The 17,748-nt window shown below is 42.1% G+C and overlaps 1 long non-coding RNA gene across 1 annotated transcript in view; it reads right to left on the bottom strand.

Annotated features, from left to right (window-relative positions):
* The window catches only part of LOC116635010, a 172,733-nt gene that overhangs the window by 127,408 nt on the left and 27,577 nt on the right, over positions 1-17,748 (bottom strand). The window lies entirely within an intron of this gene.

Raw genomic sequence — 17,748 nt, 5'->3', positions numbered from 1 at the left:
ATGCACCTTATAGAGACTTACAATATTTAACTTTCCATGAAAGCCTTGTCTAAGCTTCAGCTCCTAAACCATAAATGCTATGTCTTCTATTTTTCTGTATCACACACAGCAACTAGCACTTATATAGGTATTTAATAAATACAGGTGTTTGTTGAATCAATGAGCAGATACATTTTGTATTAATAGTAAAAATAAGTTGGGGAAATAATCATTGTGATTATAGCAACACACAGTAAACATCAAATAAGGATGACACTGCACAGACCAATTACTATGGGAAGAGCTCTAGGCAGTGGACATGTTTCTCTAGCCCAAATGACACAGTAATGGTGGCCATTAACTGGGAGCACAAAACGATTGGCTAAGTGCCAGTCCTCTTCAGCAGCAATATGTTACCAGCGAGAGAGGGTGGAATTGCACTAGGGAGGGGAAGATGGTTCCATTCCACATTAATGGCACTTTCAATGTTCTGATGATACACAAATGTGCCACATAAAGCATTCCAAAGCGAGGACAGTGGTAAGAGAGAGACTTGAGCTTGCTTCTGCCTGAATCATCTTAAGAAGCAGTGTATTAGAGCTTGCTGACAAGTCTGGCTTGCTTTATGCCCAGACAGGTATCCCCATAACAAATCTCCAAAGCGGCCTCCAAAAAGCCCACCATCAGAACCCACCTCATTCTAATAATACTGATTCTCAGAAGCCTCAGTCTCAAAGGTGAAATAAATACTAATCGTTAAAGCAAAAGAAATGGTACCCTCTCAATTCTACAAGTGTCCATTCCTTCTAAGTTTTTCTAATCATTTTCTCATTAGTCTCACTACCAACCTCACCATCATTATTATTCTGTTTATGTAACGTCACTCACTGAGCACCTTCCAGACTCCTTCCACCAGCATGCACAATACATTTCAATTATGTAATTATGCCATTGTAATCAAATCATTAAGATTCATATTAAACATGTATTAAAGTTCACAAGGAAAAAACGAGCATCAGACATAGGCACCAAGAGGGAAGGAAACACACAAACATGCTTGTAATTGCAACTTGCTTTTAATGAGCTTGTGACTACAGATTTAAGTCTTAGAAGGATTTTATAACTAAGAAAAGGTAGTTGATTTCTTTTTTTCTTTTAAGATTTGTTTGTTTGAGAGAGGGAGGGAGAGAGAGGGAAGAGAGCACAAGCATGAGGCGCCCCAAGGTGGTTGATTTCTAAAAATGAAAAGCAAAAACTCTCCCCTCCCTACCCTTATGACTCCAGTAAATTAATTCCTTGATTATATAATGGATTATAAGAAAAAACTCAGGACAAGTTGACTACATTTGGGGGCACACGTGCACATGCACACACACACACATGCACACACACAGAGTGAGTAAAACAAAAGGACTGTCCAAGAGACTTGCAAGCACTCACCGGCCTGGAAGAAATAATACTGTCCGTGAAAAGCCTCCGTTGACTAACTGATTTGAATGGTGTGTGACATCTGCACAATCAATTTAGAAATATAAGACCAGACGTAGTGATGTTGGTTATTTACTGTTGAAGACGATTCCTACAGCATTACCAGCTGACAACACACAGACGACCACAGTGCCCTGAGTCAGACATGTAAGCCCAGTGGTAGGGCCCATGATTTGCACCTCATATTAGAGAGCCTTGGTGAAGAGGGGCTTTAAAATAATACTCAATACTACTTCCCAGTCCCACCCAGACCTACTAAATCAGAAACCTGGTATGGAGCTACCAATCTGTATTAATAAGCCAAGCCCTGCTGGAGATTCTTGAGTACACTGAAGTTTGAGGATTATATGTCCAAGCCTGGACAATAGGAGAAGGCTCATTTAAGGAGTACTAACCATGTTGCGGCCACTAGGCTAGACTCTTTAGATATATTATTGTATTTAAGGGGCACCTGGGTGGCTCAGTTAGTTAAACATCTGATTCTTTTTTTTTTTTAAAGGTTTTATTTATTTGACAGAGAGAGAGACACAGCGAGAGAGGGAACACAAGCAGGGGGAGTGGGAGAGGGAGAAGCAGGCCCCCAGCCGAGCAGGGAGCTCGACACGGGGCCCTATCCCAGGACCCTGGGACCACGACCTGAGCCAAAGGCAGATGCCTAACAACTGAGCCACCCAGGCACCCCAAGCATCTGATTCTTTATTTTGGCTCAGGTCATGATCTCAATGTCGTGAGATCGAGCCCTGCATCAGGCTCCATGCTCAGCACAGAGTCTGCTTGAGATTCTCTCCCTCTCCCTCTTCCCCTCCCCCAATCCACACGAGCACCTTCTTGCACATGTTCTCTCTCTAATAAATAAACAAATAAATTCTTTAAAAATATATTATTGTATTTAATTTTCCAATAATTTATTTATTCACTCAATAAACATATCCTGCCTCAGTTAAGACCCTGCTAGGTGCTGGGAATATAAAGGGGCAAAAAACACAATGCCTATCTTCAAGGAGACTTAAGTAAACAGATAATTGTAATATAAAGCGGTAACAATAACTGCTACCACATATTGGGTGCTAACATGTATCAAGGACTCTGCCAAGTGCTTTACCTATATTATCTGTAATCCTCACAGCAACCTTAGGAGAACAGGTGGGGTTACTGCCAGTTCCCATTTGGGGAAACTGAAATCTTAAAGAGATTAAATAACTCACCCACCCAAAGTCAAATAGCTCACAAGCGGTAAAGCTGGGACTGAACCATATTCTTAAGCACTCACTACTCCAGCAGTCCCTAACCTACAGACCCAGTTCTCATAAGTACCATCCCAGGAGGAGTCCAAAAAACTTCACACATGCCCAAGCATTTTCTGAAGCCTGATTAAATTATCAGGCCAGCTCCTACGTATACAGTTACCTTTTAAGTGTTACCAGTGCTACTGGGCTTAATAAAATGCTGACTACATAGTAATTGTTGTCACATGTATTTTTCTTAAGGTAATATAAGTACAATTACTATGTTGTGGGAGATCCACAAAATGTAGGGCTGTCAGGAAGAGATCTTATTTGGAAACAATTGAGAACCATATATTTCCGTATGGCACTATACCATACATCATTGAGAGGGTATGAAGCATTTCCCAAATGTGAATAATATATGACTTAATCCCCATTAAATTTTTTTTTAAAAGAGTATGTGTATTCCCAAAGTCAACGGATACTCTAAAAATCTAGTTTGAGAGCCACTACATTAAAAGTTAAACACTTTCGCTTAAGGAGATCGCTTGGTGACAATTTGATTTTAAACATAAGTACCAATGTCTTTCACTAAAATTACCCATTGTAAATACACTAAAAAATTACCCATTGTAAATACAAAGAAATCTTCCAAAGGTCTCTGACAAAGAGACCATGCAAATGATTCAGAACACTCTTGTTAGAAGACCCTTATTTTGTCTGCCTAGGATCTCTTTGAGGAACCATCCTTGTACTCATTTTATTCCTTGTGTTTCAAGTGGTACTGACACCGCCTGCCCATAGCCCCCACCGGGTCAGTCAGGGAATCCCAGACCCTGGCCACGGTCATGGGCACAGGGCCAACCTGACACAAGTCAGGACTTTGGGTGGAATTGTTAGAAAGAGGCATTCTGGGGCGCCTGGGTCACTCAGTCAGTTAAGCGTCTGCCTTCGGCTCAGGTCATGATCCCAGGGTCCTGGGATCGAGTCCCACATCAGGCTCCCTGCTCAATGGGGAGTCTGCTTCTCCTTCTCTATCTGCCCCCCCTGCTCATGCTCTCTCCTTCTCTCTCTCTCTCTCAAATAAATTAATAAAATCTTAAAAAAAAAAAAAAAAAGAGGCATTCTGTTGCTGTAATACCAGCTATGAAAACAATATAAGCCAAGAACAATAGGTGACCATCTTTCCACCACATGGAGAGTCTGCTTAAGAATGAGGCCAACTCTGAGGACAAAATGAGCCAAGAGGTAGAGAAAACAGAGTCCTGATGATGCTATTTGAATCTCTAGATCCAGGCTCACCAAAGACTATCTATACCCCCTGTACTTACTAAACATGGGCCAATACCTTCCCTGGGCTTTTTGTAAAAGCTCTTTTGAATTTTTTTTTTAAGATTTTATTTATTTATTTTGAGAGAGAGCAAGAGAGGGAGAGAGAGAGAAAGAGAGCACGCACAAGTGGGGGGAGGGGCAGAGGCAGAGGGAGAAGCAGACTCCCTCTGAGGAGGGAGCCTGATGTGGGACTCTATCCCAGGACCCTGGGACCATGACCTGAGTTGAAGGCAGACGCTTAACTGGCTGAGCCACCCAGGCTCCCTTGAATTATTTTTCTTTCACTTACAACCAAAATGGTCCTAACCGATATGTAAGTCAGTACTAGGAGTGGGATGTAATGAGTGACAGACCACCTGGATTTAGGTGGACTAAGATGCAATGAGGATCCCTCCTCCCCACATTCAAGTTGGTAATCCTTTTTATGGGATTGCAAAAGAACTGGTTAAACTGTCACATGTTATATTTTTGGATTCAGCTTAGAAGAAAAAAATACCATGATGCTAGAGTGAGTTTTTGTTTCAGTAGAGCAGAAAGGGAAGGCGATAGAGCCTTGCTAAGAGACAGTGGCCAGCAATCAAAGAGGGCTAAGAGTCAGATATTATCTTCCCAAAGCTAAAGTTAGTGTAAGAAAAGGTAGTTAGGGGGAAGCACAAAAACAATTAAGATTGAAACCCAGAAGAAACCAGGCAAGTGGAGTGAGCCTAATGGCCCAGGCCCCTTCCAACACCTCCTATAGTTCACTTGCTGCTCAAAAAATACAAATTACCCCCATTGTAAAGAGCTCCAGAGTGAGGGCACATCAGCCTTGCCTCAATCCATTGTTTGAGGGAATAAGAAGGAAGTACTTAACCCAGGGCTAGGAGCTCGCACAGAGCTCTTGAGCCTGTTGCTAAGAGACAGATACTATAAAAACAGGGTCAAAATTCATGGACCATGACTCCATAAGATCTCTGGCTTTGTTTAATATCCCTTGAAGGTTCTGGAAAGCTAACTGACTGGCTAATTGGTCCAACTTCCAAGTCCTGAAAAAAAAGGCCTGTGATTGCCTAAGCCCTAAGGTCAGCCCCAGCGCCCTGGACTCCCTACAACAGGAAGTGAGCTATGACAATAAATACAGCTCCTAGAAGAAAAACAAAATACATCCCACTGCCCATCTCATATGTGGTGGTAGAGAACAGCAGATATGGGGAATGCTTTCAAAACAGGACAAGGATAGAGCCATTTCCGCCCAACAGGGAACTCCCACCACTACCACATCAGGACGTCCTGTGAATGCTCACCCAGGAGGGTATGGGACATGACATTCACCAGTGCCAACAGCATTATTTTCCCTAGTCCCTGTAAGAAGTATCTTATTGTGGCTATATTCTTTTGCCTCCACCAATTCCTTCCTGGTATGTTGGGAGTGATTAAATGTATGATTTGGCCTTGGTTTGCATGTGAAGAGGCGGCACATCACACAGGCACAACCAAGGGAGGAGATGGGATAGGACTGATATATAAATGGGGCTACAAGAGATTTGTAATGCATTATTTCTTTTTTTAAAAAAGATCTGTAGGAAAAAAAATGGGGGGGAGGATTTCTTTTTTCATAGTAAAAAATTAAATGTATTGGTTTACAGGGAGTCCATATGGAATACTTTTAGTATTTTACTGGTTAAAGAGTCAGACCTAGATTTAAATCAAGTCCTTTGCCTTCCCTCCCACACAAAAGGAAACCACTTTTCTTAGATTGACATGTTTTTTTCTGTTTTTATACTTTTACTACCTTTGCACATGTTCATAAATAATATATAATATTTATTTATATTTTTTAAATTTACATAATTGGTACGCTATACTTATCCTTGAGAAACTTGGCTTTCTCACTCAACATCATGTTTTTAAGATTTATACATTTGGATATGTTCATTCATTTTAATGAGTTTATAGTATTCTAATATGTGAATAAATCATCCTTTACTTATCCATTCCCATTCTGATTCAGTATTTGGGTTTTTTTTCAGTCATCATTATAATTTGCTTTTATAAGCAATGAGGCAGTGAAGATCTTTGGGCACATCTTATATACATGTGACAATTTTCTAGAGCATATACCTATACATGAGCTTTCTGGGTATAGTGTTTGCTCATCTTCAGATGTAGTAGATCTTGCTAAATTGCTCCCTGGTGTAGTTTTACCATTTGACATTCTTGCCAGTAGTGAATAAGGATTCCTGTTTGTGGTATCTCCTGACCCCGATGTGTGATGATTTGATTCATGAGGTTTGTCTGTTTTTTATTGTGAGCCTCTCTTCATCAGGGGTATTAGGTCTATGGAATTCTGTGTGCCCTGGATTGTGAAAGGATTCCTGCTGAGAAGTTTTATATTTGCTTTTACTGGAGCCTATAGGGTTTCAATGGTCCTTGACCAGGTTTATGATAAATTCTCAGCTTGGGTGTCCCACACCAGACAGGTAGCGTAAATTTGGATCACATACGTCTACATAGTTCAGGCCCAGGGATTAGGTTTCTTAAATGATTTTTTTTTTCTTTCTGCCTAAATCTCTGGGCAAACGACAAGCTTCCATTTGCTTTCCCTGGCAAATGGGTGCAATTTTCTGGTCCACATTTTATGAGCAGGCAGCTCTGTGACTTTCCAGGCTGTGTATAGGATTCCTCCTGCTTCCATTTCCTATGATCTGGAGGCCACATAACTGCTCCTCATGGGGACACTATAGGCCCAGCTCAAGTCTCATGTGGACACTAAACTCCCACGAGTCCCCTTCATCAGCTCTCCCTCACCCACCCACTATAAGAGCATTCATTTCCCTCTCCTTCCCCTACATCTGAGATGATCTTCTTTCTTTCAAGTTTGGCAATGCAATTTCACCAAAAGTTCATTACATTTTCCTTTTATCCGGCATTTCTATGTATTTGAAGTTAAAGGGGAATGATCACATCTATTACCTTAGTGTGTCATATTACTGACAGTCCTCTGAGGTGATTAAGGTCACTTTCTATTTTAAAACTCTACAATTTTAATTAAGTACTCTATAAGAGACAAGAAAAAGAAGAGACACGCTATGTAGGAAGATCTAAAGAACCATATATACCCAGGTATAAATAATGCCTAGTTTTCCTTAGTATTCCACTCTTGTCATCTCTCACTTAATCTGACTCTGAGAGTCAGCCATTCATTATAAGCCCATTCTTAGGTCAGAAATTTTCCCAGGGTGGGACAACATGACTGTTCAATCTCTGGAACTCCAGAGTGAAAGCTATCAACTTGTGCTCAAGGTATCTGCCCCACCTGAACACATATGCACACCTTGTCAGGAATGGTCAGTGAGTAGGGAAATGCTTTATTCAAATTCCTCCACACAGGGTCTTATCTTCTCCTGCAAACAGTATTCGTCTTAGTTCAGTGAAGCTGCCACAAGCGACCCCCCACTCTGTCCTCCCCTGCCTCCCTGATCATACAAAAACAAAGCTTGGAAACACGGGGCCTGATGTGCAAAGATTCTTCAGTGAGGATTTTGACTGCTAACTTATCCTGATTCCTTCTTGTCCCTCCTTCTGTCTCTGTAACAGTTACTCACAAGCCTGTCATTTCCCCAACAAGCTGTAAGCCCTTTCATGGTAGCATTTACATCTATATACCCAATACCTGTCACAGTGGCTAATACACATAAAAACACAGATCTTCCTTGACTTACCATGGGTTACATCCTGGTAAACCCATCACTGAAAACAATTTAAGTCAAAAGTGCGTTTAGTACATCTCACCTACCAAACATCATAGCTCAGCCTAGCCAACTTAAATGTGTTCAGAACACTTTCATTAGCTTACAGCTGGGCAAAATCATCTAACACAAAGCCTATTTTACAATAAAGCATTGAATATCTCATGTAGTCTATTGAGTACTGTACTGAAAGTGAGAAACAGAATGGTTATGTGGGTGCAAATGGTTGTAAGTGTATTGGTTATTCACCCTCATGATTGCATGGGAGCAGCAGCTCACTGCTGTTGCCCAACATCACAAAACATCACAAAAGAGTGTCCTACCACATATCACTAGTCCAGGAAAGATCGAAATTCAAATTTGAAGTACAGTTTGTACTGAATGAATGAATCACTTTCACACCAAGGTAAAGTCAAAAAACCCCAGGTCAAATCATCATAAGTCGGGGACTGTGTACTCAATAAATTATTCTTGGATATATTATAGCCATTCACTTGCGGGGTTCCACTTTCTCAATCCCCCTCCTAGGACCCTGGTTGGCCCACAACGCTTCTTCTCATCATTACCCAGCTATCTTCAACAGCGGCCAAACTTTAGCAAGGGTGAAGGGCTGACAACCAGCTCTTTTAAAGGCATCTGCTACATCATGGGGACCATTCACAAGACAAATGAAGCTTCTTTGGCTTCAAACTGGGGGCAAACAGTAAGAAATCTGTGATTGGAGCCTCTTCCCCATTATAAGAGAAATGAGAAACCCACCTTTGTGGGAGGAGCAAAAACAAGTGGGAGAATCCAGTGAGGGTGTATGACGGGCCCTCTAAGATGAGTGGTGAAGACTCAGTGGGCACATGGGCTTTTAGAACCCAACTTCAGGGGTGTCTGGGTGGCTCAGTCGGTTAGGTATCTGACTCTTGGTTTCAGTTCAGGTCATGATCTCATGGGTCATGAGATTGAGCCCCACATTGGGCTCTGCGCTCAGCGGGGAGTCTGCCTAAAGATTCTCTCCCCCAGGGGCGCCTGGGTGGTTCAGTTGTTAAGTGTCTGCCTTCAGCTCAGGTCATGATCCCAGGGTCCTGGGATCGAGTCCCACATCAGGCTCCCTGCTCCGCAGGAAGCCTGCTTCTCCCTCTCCCGCTCTCCCTGCTTGTGTTCCCTCTCTTGCTGTGTCTCTCTCTGTCAAATAAATAAATAAAATCTTTAAAAAAAAAAAAAAGATTCTCTCCCCCTTTGTCCCTCCCCCCACTTGCACACACACTCTCAAATAAATAATCTTAAAAAAAAAGAACCCAACTTCAAATGATGAATCAGCCCCCTAAAATGTCCATTGGTTTTGTCTGGTTATCTGACTTCTGGAAATAAAACCTAATAAAATAATGCAAAAGTGGGGGTAGGTGGGAATATAACCTTGAACAGTATCATTTCAATGATAATAGTGAAAATTTTTCAATTGTGAACAATCTAAATATCAAAACAATCAAGGAATGGTCATGTAATTTTTTTTTTCACTGAAGGAAACCATGCAGTCATTAAAAAGTATGGTTATAAAGGTCACACAGCTCAATGAAAAATTCTTATGGCTGAATGTTAAGTGAAAAAAGAAGAGAAAAATCTTGCATATTCAGTACGATTACAATGAGATTTTAAAAGTGGGTGCTTAGCAGAGAGACTAGTAGGAAATATACCAACTTGCTAACAGCAATTCTGTAATATTACTAGTATTATGGAGTTTTCTTTTCCTTTATTCCAACATTTTTGTAATGTGATTCTATTACCTTTGTAATAATCTACATTACACATAAATGTTCAATTTTTTTTTAATTGGGAAAAGATTCAATCCTAAGTGTTCCTCTGTCCTCACTCAATCCTTTATTTACTTCCTTCCTTTCTTCTTCCTTCCTTCCTTTTCTCTTTCTTTAATGGGGCAAAGAGGAACAATTTGAGTTCAAGAAATTAGAAAGAAGAATATTCTATTTTTACTAAACGTGTAAATTCCTGAAGTAATTCTTTTTCCTTTTTCTATTAGGAAAGGTAGAGAGGGAAGCTAGAGAGAAACAGGCACTGAGAGAACCAGAAGCAAAACTGTTCAGGGAGGTGGTCAGTGGACACAGGTACAATCAGTGAGTTTAGGGAAAAGCAGCAATCAGCAGCCTGGGGGAACCAAGTTTCATGGGCATGCAAGATGATGGCAAAAGTTAATTTGGGAAAGTGAAGGGCAAACATGGGCTAATCAGTGCTGAACAACTGGGCAAAATGCTATTTACAAAACACTACAGATGTCTTCCTGCTTTATTTAACCAGAGTACCAAAAAAGCCCCACTGAATTTTGCTAGATTGTTGTTGGCAATGAATATGGATTAAAGGATGAAGCAGGGATTGATTGTTGTCTCCTGTGAGCCTCAGGCTTGTACACATGAACTGTTCCCAGACATTTAGTTCAATTTTTGGTCATCAGTCGGGTCATGCACACACCTGGAAACTGATGTCTGATTAACCGCTCCCTTGTGGTGCTCCCACAAGCTCAGCCTGGATGCTTGGCAGGCCCACAACTAAACCTTGGTTGGTTTGGAGATTAACTCTTTCCTACTCATCTGCCTATCAAACACCTGTATGTCCTATTCAGCTCCATATCCATGCAGTCTTCCTGAAAGCTCTGCAAGAGAAGAGACCACATGTCTAAAGTAGCCCTATGTTGGCATTTAGGGCCATGTTTGGGACAGTCAGCCAGAGGTCATCATCTGGCCATAAAAAGGCAGAACTCTAACAAACTGGCCAGAGCAGGTTCGATCATCACCATGAAGTCTGATAGTCTTGTTCAGGGTAATAACTGGGAAATGTAGAGCTGAAGACTGTCACAGAAGGGGTTACTACAACACAGCTCTCCGAGCCAGGGATTACAGGTACCTAGAAAAGCTTGGAACGGAAGTTTCTCTGACAGCTGTCAGAGGCCTCTGCTACCTCTAAGTTAATGTTTTCCAGCCATAACCTCTTATATTGTTTTTTGTTTTTGTATTTAAAACAACATATATAAATACATATAAAGTGACTTTATAATGCACCCATTTTTCTTGGATAAATAAGATAATCTTAACAGAACACTTAACCCTCCAACACTTGGCACTTGCCACCTGTACCATCCTTGCCTCCTCTTCATGATGCTGGTTGATCGGTGCTCCTGACCGCAGTCCAGACACTAATGCATTGAACACAAATCTGTGCATGGTATTGACAGGGAAATCCCCCGTGAAGGTTAGTTCTCTCTGAGGGAGTCCATGACGTGAGCCGGCATAGAAAGGGCAAGAGGCAGAAGAAGCCTCGTCCCAGAGTCGCGGTGCCTGAAAATGTGTTATGGCACAGGGAGATACCAATAACCTAGAAAGGTGATAGTCAAGGTGGCCCTGGCTCCATCTTACTCATCCAAGTCTGACCAGGATGAGATGGTGCCTTAGATAGGACTTCACTTCCCTCCAATGTCTCCCTTCTGAATCCTTCTTATATCTATGCCTTTTCCTGTCTACTTTTTCCAGGCATGAGATTGCTCACCAAAAGCAGCCACCAACAAATGATCTGTGTAGTGTATACTTTAGTGAGAACTATTCTAATGGTGTTTTTCAAACAGGATGTTTCTTAAACATCCGTGGGTATCACTCAGAATTACTTTAGATGGTGCACAGAAAACAACATTAATGGTTTACATGTCTATTTTCGTATCAGTTAGATATAATAAAAGCAGCATAGCAAACTTGTGATTTCATCACTCTTACTGGTTAAGATAAGGCTGAGACTAGCAGTTAAAATTAAAATAATTTAAAGGAAAGTATTAAGTAATATTATTGGTGATACCCCAGTACAACAAATATCATTAAAAAGTGAGGCTTGATAACTAAAATTTGAGAAAACACTCTGTGGATTACCTCCTTTAGATAACTGTACATTTAGCCTAAATCTGGCTTAGGATGAAAGGATTTGTCCCCTGTTAATTCACATCAGGCAATCTAGGAAGGTGGACTTAAGAGAGGGCAGTACCCACAGACCAGAGCCCAAACTGCTGAGATGGAAGGCTATCCTTGATTCTGCAGCACAATGATTGGGAGTTCTACCAAGAACGAAACAGACTATCCTGCAGCTGTTATCTCATTTGTATGAGTAATATGAAAAACACGGCACAATATAATGTGCCATCTAATAATTTTATTCTTATCTCACCAGTAGGGCAGGTGGTAAGCATACATGTTTGAAAGCCAGTGCAGATTATTACAGGAGGAGGGCCCCAAGAAATGATGTTAGCTGCTATCTGAGCTGAGTAAAATGATCTGAGCACAGATATTATTTTATAAAGGCAATCTCACTTGTATCTTCACCAGTGAGATCTTAATCACAACACGCAATAGAAGTGGATACCTTCTTTCCTGGTTATCTGGGTGCAGGATGACAGCATCGCCATCACTGGGAGAATGGTTATCTGTTATTTCACTTGTGAGAGACCAACGAGAACATTATCGGGGCATTTGTAACCAAACGTGTACAGCTCAGAGTGATAAAAGGGGAAGGAGGCGGCTCATCTCCAAGGATATGGAGATAATGCCACTTGCAGGGGGAGGAGATGGATGGCATTGTTGAAAGTGGTTTCAAATATGGGGAACTGACTAAAAATCTCTCACAGTAGCTCAAATTTCGGCTCAGGAAAAGAAAGAAATAAATAAGAGGACCTGGGTGAAGAAAGGAAGCCTGGATGAGAGAGTGATCATCTCAACTCCTTCGACCTTAAGAGAAATGTGGTTAAATAAATCTTTCATGACTCTCGGTATCTGAAGATGAACTACAGCAACCTTCAAACTACTGAGGGACGCAAATAGTATTTCCCCCTATTCTCGGGCTTATTTATCTTTTCTTATTTTCTTTTCTTTTTAAACAACCAGGATCTCAAAAAAGCCTTCAACAAATAAAACTGCTAAGACGTTAACAAAAACAAAAAATAAGGGCACAAATTCTTCATTGTAAAAGAGAGACTGAAAGAGCCTCACTACTATAATACCGAGCATTAACCCAAGAACAGCCCATATCTCTAATTTATAAGAATAACGACGTCAGGTTAAAGAGCCAAACTCTACAGCGGCATTTCTGTTCGCTCTTACTGCCTTTGACTTACGACCGCTTTTGCTAGTGGTTGGGGAAATCACTGTTTTCTCCCCCATGAGACTACAGTCTAAAATGTTAATGCTCTAACCTGTTCTATCTCTCTCTCTCCCCTCCGCCTCTCTCCCTTCCACCCTCCTTCTCTCCCTTTTTATTTTTTTTTAATTTCACTTCTACCTCCACGGAAGCATTAATTGTGTAACAATTCAAACAAAACAGAAACATACAAAAATGCCAATTCTTAGCTTCCTCTTGCCCTCAAATTCACCCCCTGAAGTAATCAGTGTCAGTAGTTTGAGGTATTTGTTTCCATAGCTCCTTCTAGGCCTTAATTATATATGTGCATTTACTGTTTGACCTAATTTTTCCCTATAATGTGGATTCTTTTCAGGCAATAAATATAAATCCAAGTCATGCTTTTTAGTGGCTTTATAATATTCCGTATTGTACGTTATTCAATCGTCGCTGAACTGATGAATGTCCACGTTCCCCAACTCCCAGTCCCTGTTTTATACAATCACTGCTGCAATAGGTACCTTTGTGTATTTCTTCTGATGTACTAGTACTTTTATTTCTCTGAAATTGTGGGCTTATTGGATCAAAGGATATGTACTTTTTTATTTTTAAATTATGTTGAAATTACTTCCCAAAAATGTTATAACTATTCACATTCTTACAAACAGTGGATGAAAGAACCCATTTCCCCACACCACCCCAAGCTTCGGCAATTCTCAATCATTTTATGTTTTGCTGATCAATTGAGTGAAGATGGTATCCCATTCCTTTAATTTGCACTCTCCAGATTTCCAGTAGGGCTGTACATCTTTTCATATGTTTACTTACCATGTTTGCTTCCTCAGGTATGACTTGCCTTTGCCCTTCCTTCCAATGGCTATATGACTTTTTCTTAACATTCTGTACAGCCCTTGAAATACTAACCTTTTGTCTATCATATGGGTTGGGGGTTTTATCCCCTCCCCCCAGTGTTTTGTTGTCTTTAGATTTTGTTTATGGTACCATCTGACTTATAAAAGTTTTAAATATTTATCTCATCAAATATGTCAATGTTTTCTTCTTTGGATTATGGGTTTCCTGGCTTATTTTAGAAGATCTTCTCCACCCCAAGAGTATATTTTTCTAACACTTTGTTTTTTCTTTTTTAATTCTCAATTTTACTTTGATAAATCTATAAAATAAACAGGATATACCTTGCCAGGTATCAGTTACTTTACTTTTGAAGACACAGTCTTCCTGATACCACTCTACCAAACAAATGATCTTTCCATCCCTCGAAAAAAAAGAAAAGTTAGGAATTACAAAGAAAACAACTGAACTAAATAAAGTATACAGTCTTTAATGAAGATGCAAGAGGTAGCATCAAAAATAGAGAAAGCAAGTAGTCAAGAATCCAGGAGGCTGCAAGCCTTCACAACAATGTTATACCTGATTCATGGCTGCATCCCCACAGGACCTCTCCCAGGTAGTTGGACAAATTAAATACTTCAACAACTGTGCTTTTACTGGTTGGAAGCCTGGCTGGCTGGAAGGATGAATGGGTTTCAAACAAGCCTTTAACAAATACATAGCCAACTTAAAAACTAACCAAGAGTCAATGTGAGGGAATTAATGATCGGAATTCAACTTCTACAGATATAGTCTATATGCAAATGGTAGTTTACATTTCACTCAACTGAATAATGAAATATATCTCTCAGTTTACTCACAGATGATTAAATTGATTTCAAAGACGTTTTTCCAGCTGCAAGTGCCAATCAAAGAACTCTTGAGTAGTAATTATCTGAGGCAGAAACCACTGAGATCAAAGGCAATCTACTTACCCCTATCTGGTCACTGGATGGCAAAACTTAGCTGCTCCTGCTGTGATTTTCATGACAATAATTAACAACCGTGACCTTACAGATCACAAAGAGCTCTCTATATGTTACCACATCTGATTCTCACACCCATTCTACAGATAAAGAAACTGAGTTCCAAAGAACTTAAGTGAACGACCTGAAAAACTAAACCAAGATTCAAATGAAGGGTTCTCTCCCTCTAAATCCCATTCTGTTGTCAATACAGCAAATATATTCACCACCACCACTACCCTCATTTCCTAGCAAAGGCAGAAAGTAAGATTATGTGATTATTGTCCCCCAAAGGGGCAGTTTTTACCTTCCAAGGATCTACACTTGAGATCTCTTTTCTTTTTCATGTTTCATAAAACCCACAGACTATCTTTATTCTGCACCAGACTCTTCATCTTCCAAGAGACAGGCATAGTTGGATTTTAAGCAGCAGAGATTTGTGCTAAGGCAACGGATCATAAGCTACGGTTACCCCTCCACAGTAGGGGAGGTGGGGGGAGGCTGAACCCAATCAAGTGAGGGATTCTTCTGAACAGAACTGTAGCAAGTAAGAATGTCCATCCACAAACTCCATGTGTGGAAAATTATGATTCTGTTTCCAACAATGAGCTTAAGCGGGATGGAGCTGGGGTGCAGCTGTATACCTATGCTGGCATCTGCGGAGACATCCGGGCTCCTTCAGGTTTGACTGCTCAGGCCATGCAGGTCATCACTGGGCCATTCTTCTCCCCCAACACAAGGCTCCTTTGATCTCCCAGCACCCCTGCCACATCCACTTCACAGTGATGCCCAGGACACTCTGTGTGGCCCTGTCCCACCCCCGCATCTGTTTCGCAGCTCTGAGGACCCTCATGGAAGGATGCTCTCTGCCGGCTGCCCTAGGCCCTTCCCAACCCACCTCACAGCTATTCCTGGTCTGGGGTTTTGCTTTTCCCTGGTTTCTGTCCAGGAAAGAAAATCCCCAGACTAGTAGCTCTCAACCAGGACGAGTCCCATTCCCCATGGGGCATTTTGGAAATATGTGGATGTATTAATTGGTTGTCACAATGATGGGAGTTATATTACCCATGAATTTCATTTTACTTCAAGATAGTAAAGAGGACTTCACAAGATATTTACTACATAAAGGAGTCGTTAAGTTTTAATAGGACTGAGAATCACTGTCTTCAACTTCAATCACTTTCCTTCCTCTTCCCAGGGTAATTTGAGGAAGGGTGGCCATGGAGCCCCATGTTCCTGGGACCCCTACCATCCCATCCCTTCTCCTCTCCTTCTGACACCCCCTTCCTCTAGGAAAACCCCATCTAATCCCAGGGTTCAGAAAACCTGTCTGTGACTCCCTCTGACTTCACTATTCCCTGGGCCCTTCATAGTCTCAGTTTTTTTCAGCCCAAGCCCGGCCAAGGCTTCTGCTGTCACCTCCCTTCTCTGAGGCAAGGATGCTACCCAGACAGAGGAAGGGTCACCAGGCAAGGAATGTACTAGGGAGAAGACATCTGCTAGTATTTCCAAACGTTCTCCCACCGCATAATCAAGAAAGATCTGATCGTTTGAGCCAGGCTCCAGAGTGGTTTTCTGACCTCATCACAGCCTCAGCACAAGACAGGGGAGGTGGGAGAGAGGCTGTTAGATGGACCTCACTACTGCTAAGTTGCAGCACCATCAAAACACAGCAGACCCCTAAGCAAGAGGGTTCTAGTCAAGCATCTGCCTTCCATCTTCCCACCTCTCCACCCAGAGAGTTCTTACTCACCTTCAGGGCCTTGCCATAAATTCCCCTGATCCTACCTGGGCAGAACCAACTGCTCCTGTTTCTGTATCCCCATGGCACATTTTACAGATTTCAGCCCTAATGTGCTACATGGGGTAAGAGGTCACCTCTGCAGGGCGCCTGGGTGGCTCAGTCGTTAAGCGTCTGCCTTCGGCTCAGGTCATGATCCCAGGGTCCTGGGATCGAGCCCCGCATCGGGTTCCCTGCTCCGCGGGAAGCCTGCTTCTCCCTCTCCCACTCCCCCTGCTTGTGTTCCCTCTCTCACTGTGTCTCTCTCTGTCAAATAAATAAATAAAGTCTTCAAAAAAAAAAGGTCACCTCTGCATGTCTCTCACTAGACTCTTTCTTTGGGGAAAGACCTTGTCATATTCACCAGAATTTGGCACTGTGCCTCCAGTTCACCCAAGGGGGGCGGGGGGAGTCAACATAGTGCCGTAAGACAGCTCTGCACCCATCCAAAAACCATGTTTCTTAGTGTTTCTAAGCACATAAATCCGGTTGAGCCCCACCCTCGGGGGTCAGTGGGAACTTGTGAAGGACCTCTCTCCAGCTTCTTGGGGTTGCCCTGGAAGTCCCGTGAGAGGTTATGCAGTCCAGAGCAACTGGGTCCCCTGTTGTCTGTTCCTAGGAGACAGAGCGAGCTACCTAACTGTAGAGCCCAGTCAGTACAAAATAAAAATGCAGATCCGTGGTTCAACATGATTAAGAATTTCAAGACAGTGCCAGCAGAGCATTAAAGCGAGTGCAACCGCACAGGCCCCACGCCCATGGAGCCAGTCCAGCCAGTGGACACCTCTCCCATGCTCCCAGCCCCAGAGCACAAGTGGTCTGTCCGGTAGTCTGTGACTTCCCTGCCTCCTTGACTAACTTTCCTGCCACCCCCAGGCTGCATACAAATGGGATACTGTGTAAATAGGGACTGGATGTCTGCCACACAAACAAGGCATATCTTCCCCCTCGCAGAATGAACCCTTCCCTTTCCAGGCTCACAGAAGTCTTTCACCCTCATAGATCAGGCCGCCGCCTCCCCCAGCTCCAAGCCAACCCTCACCTTCTCCCCTTCAGACACTTGTTCTGATGAGCCTATTCTGGCAAACAAAGGCCCGGGATAGGAAGTCTTCCTCACAGGACCCTGGTACACAAAGAAGCGGTGTGAGAAGATCCTAGCCTTGGGATCCAACCCAGGGGACGAGGCAGGCAATCTGGCCTCATTGTCCGTTGAC

Source organism: Phoca vitulina, unplaced genomic scaffold (assembly GCF_004348235.1).
Source record: "Phoca vitulina isolate PV1807 unplaced genomic scaffold, GSC_HSeal_1.0 scaffold10, whole genome shotgun sequence".
NCBI lineage: Eukaryota > Metazoa > Chordata > Mammalia > Carnivora > Phocidae > Phoca > Phoca vitulina.
This window is presented reverse-complemented; position numbering and strand designations above follow the sequence as displayed.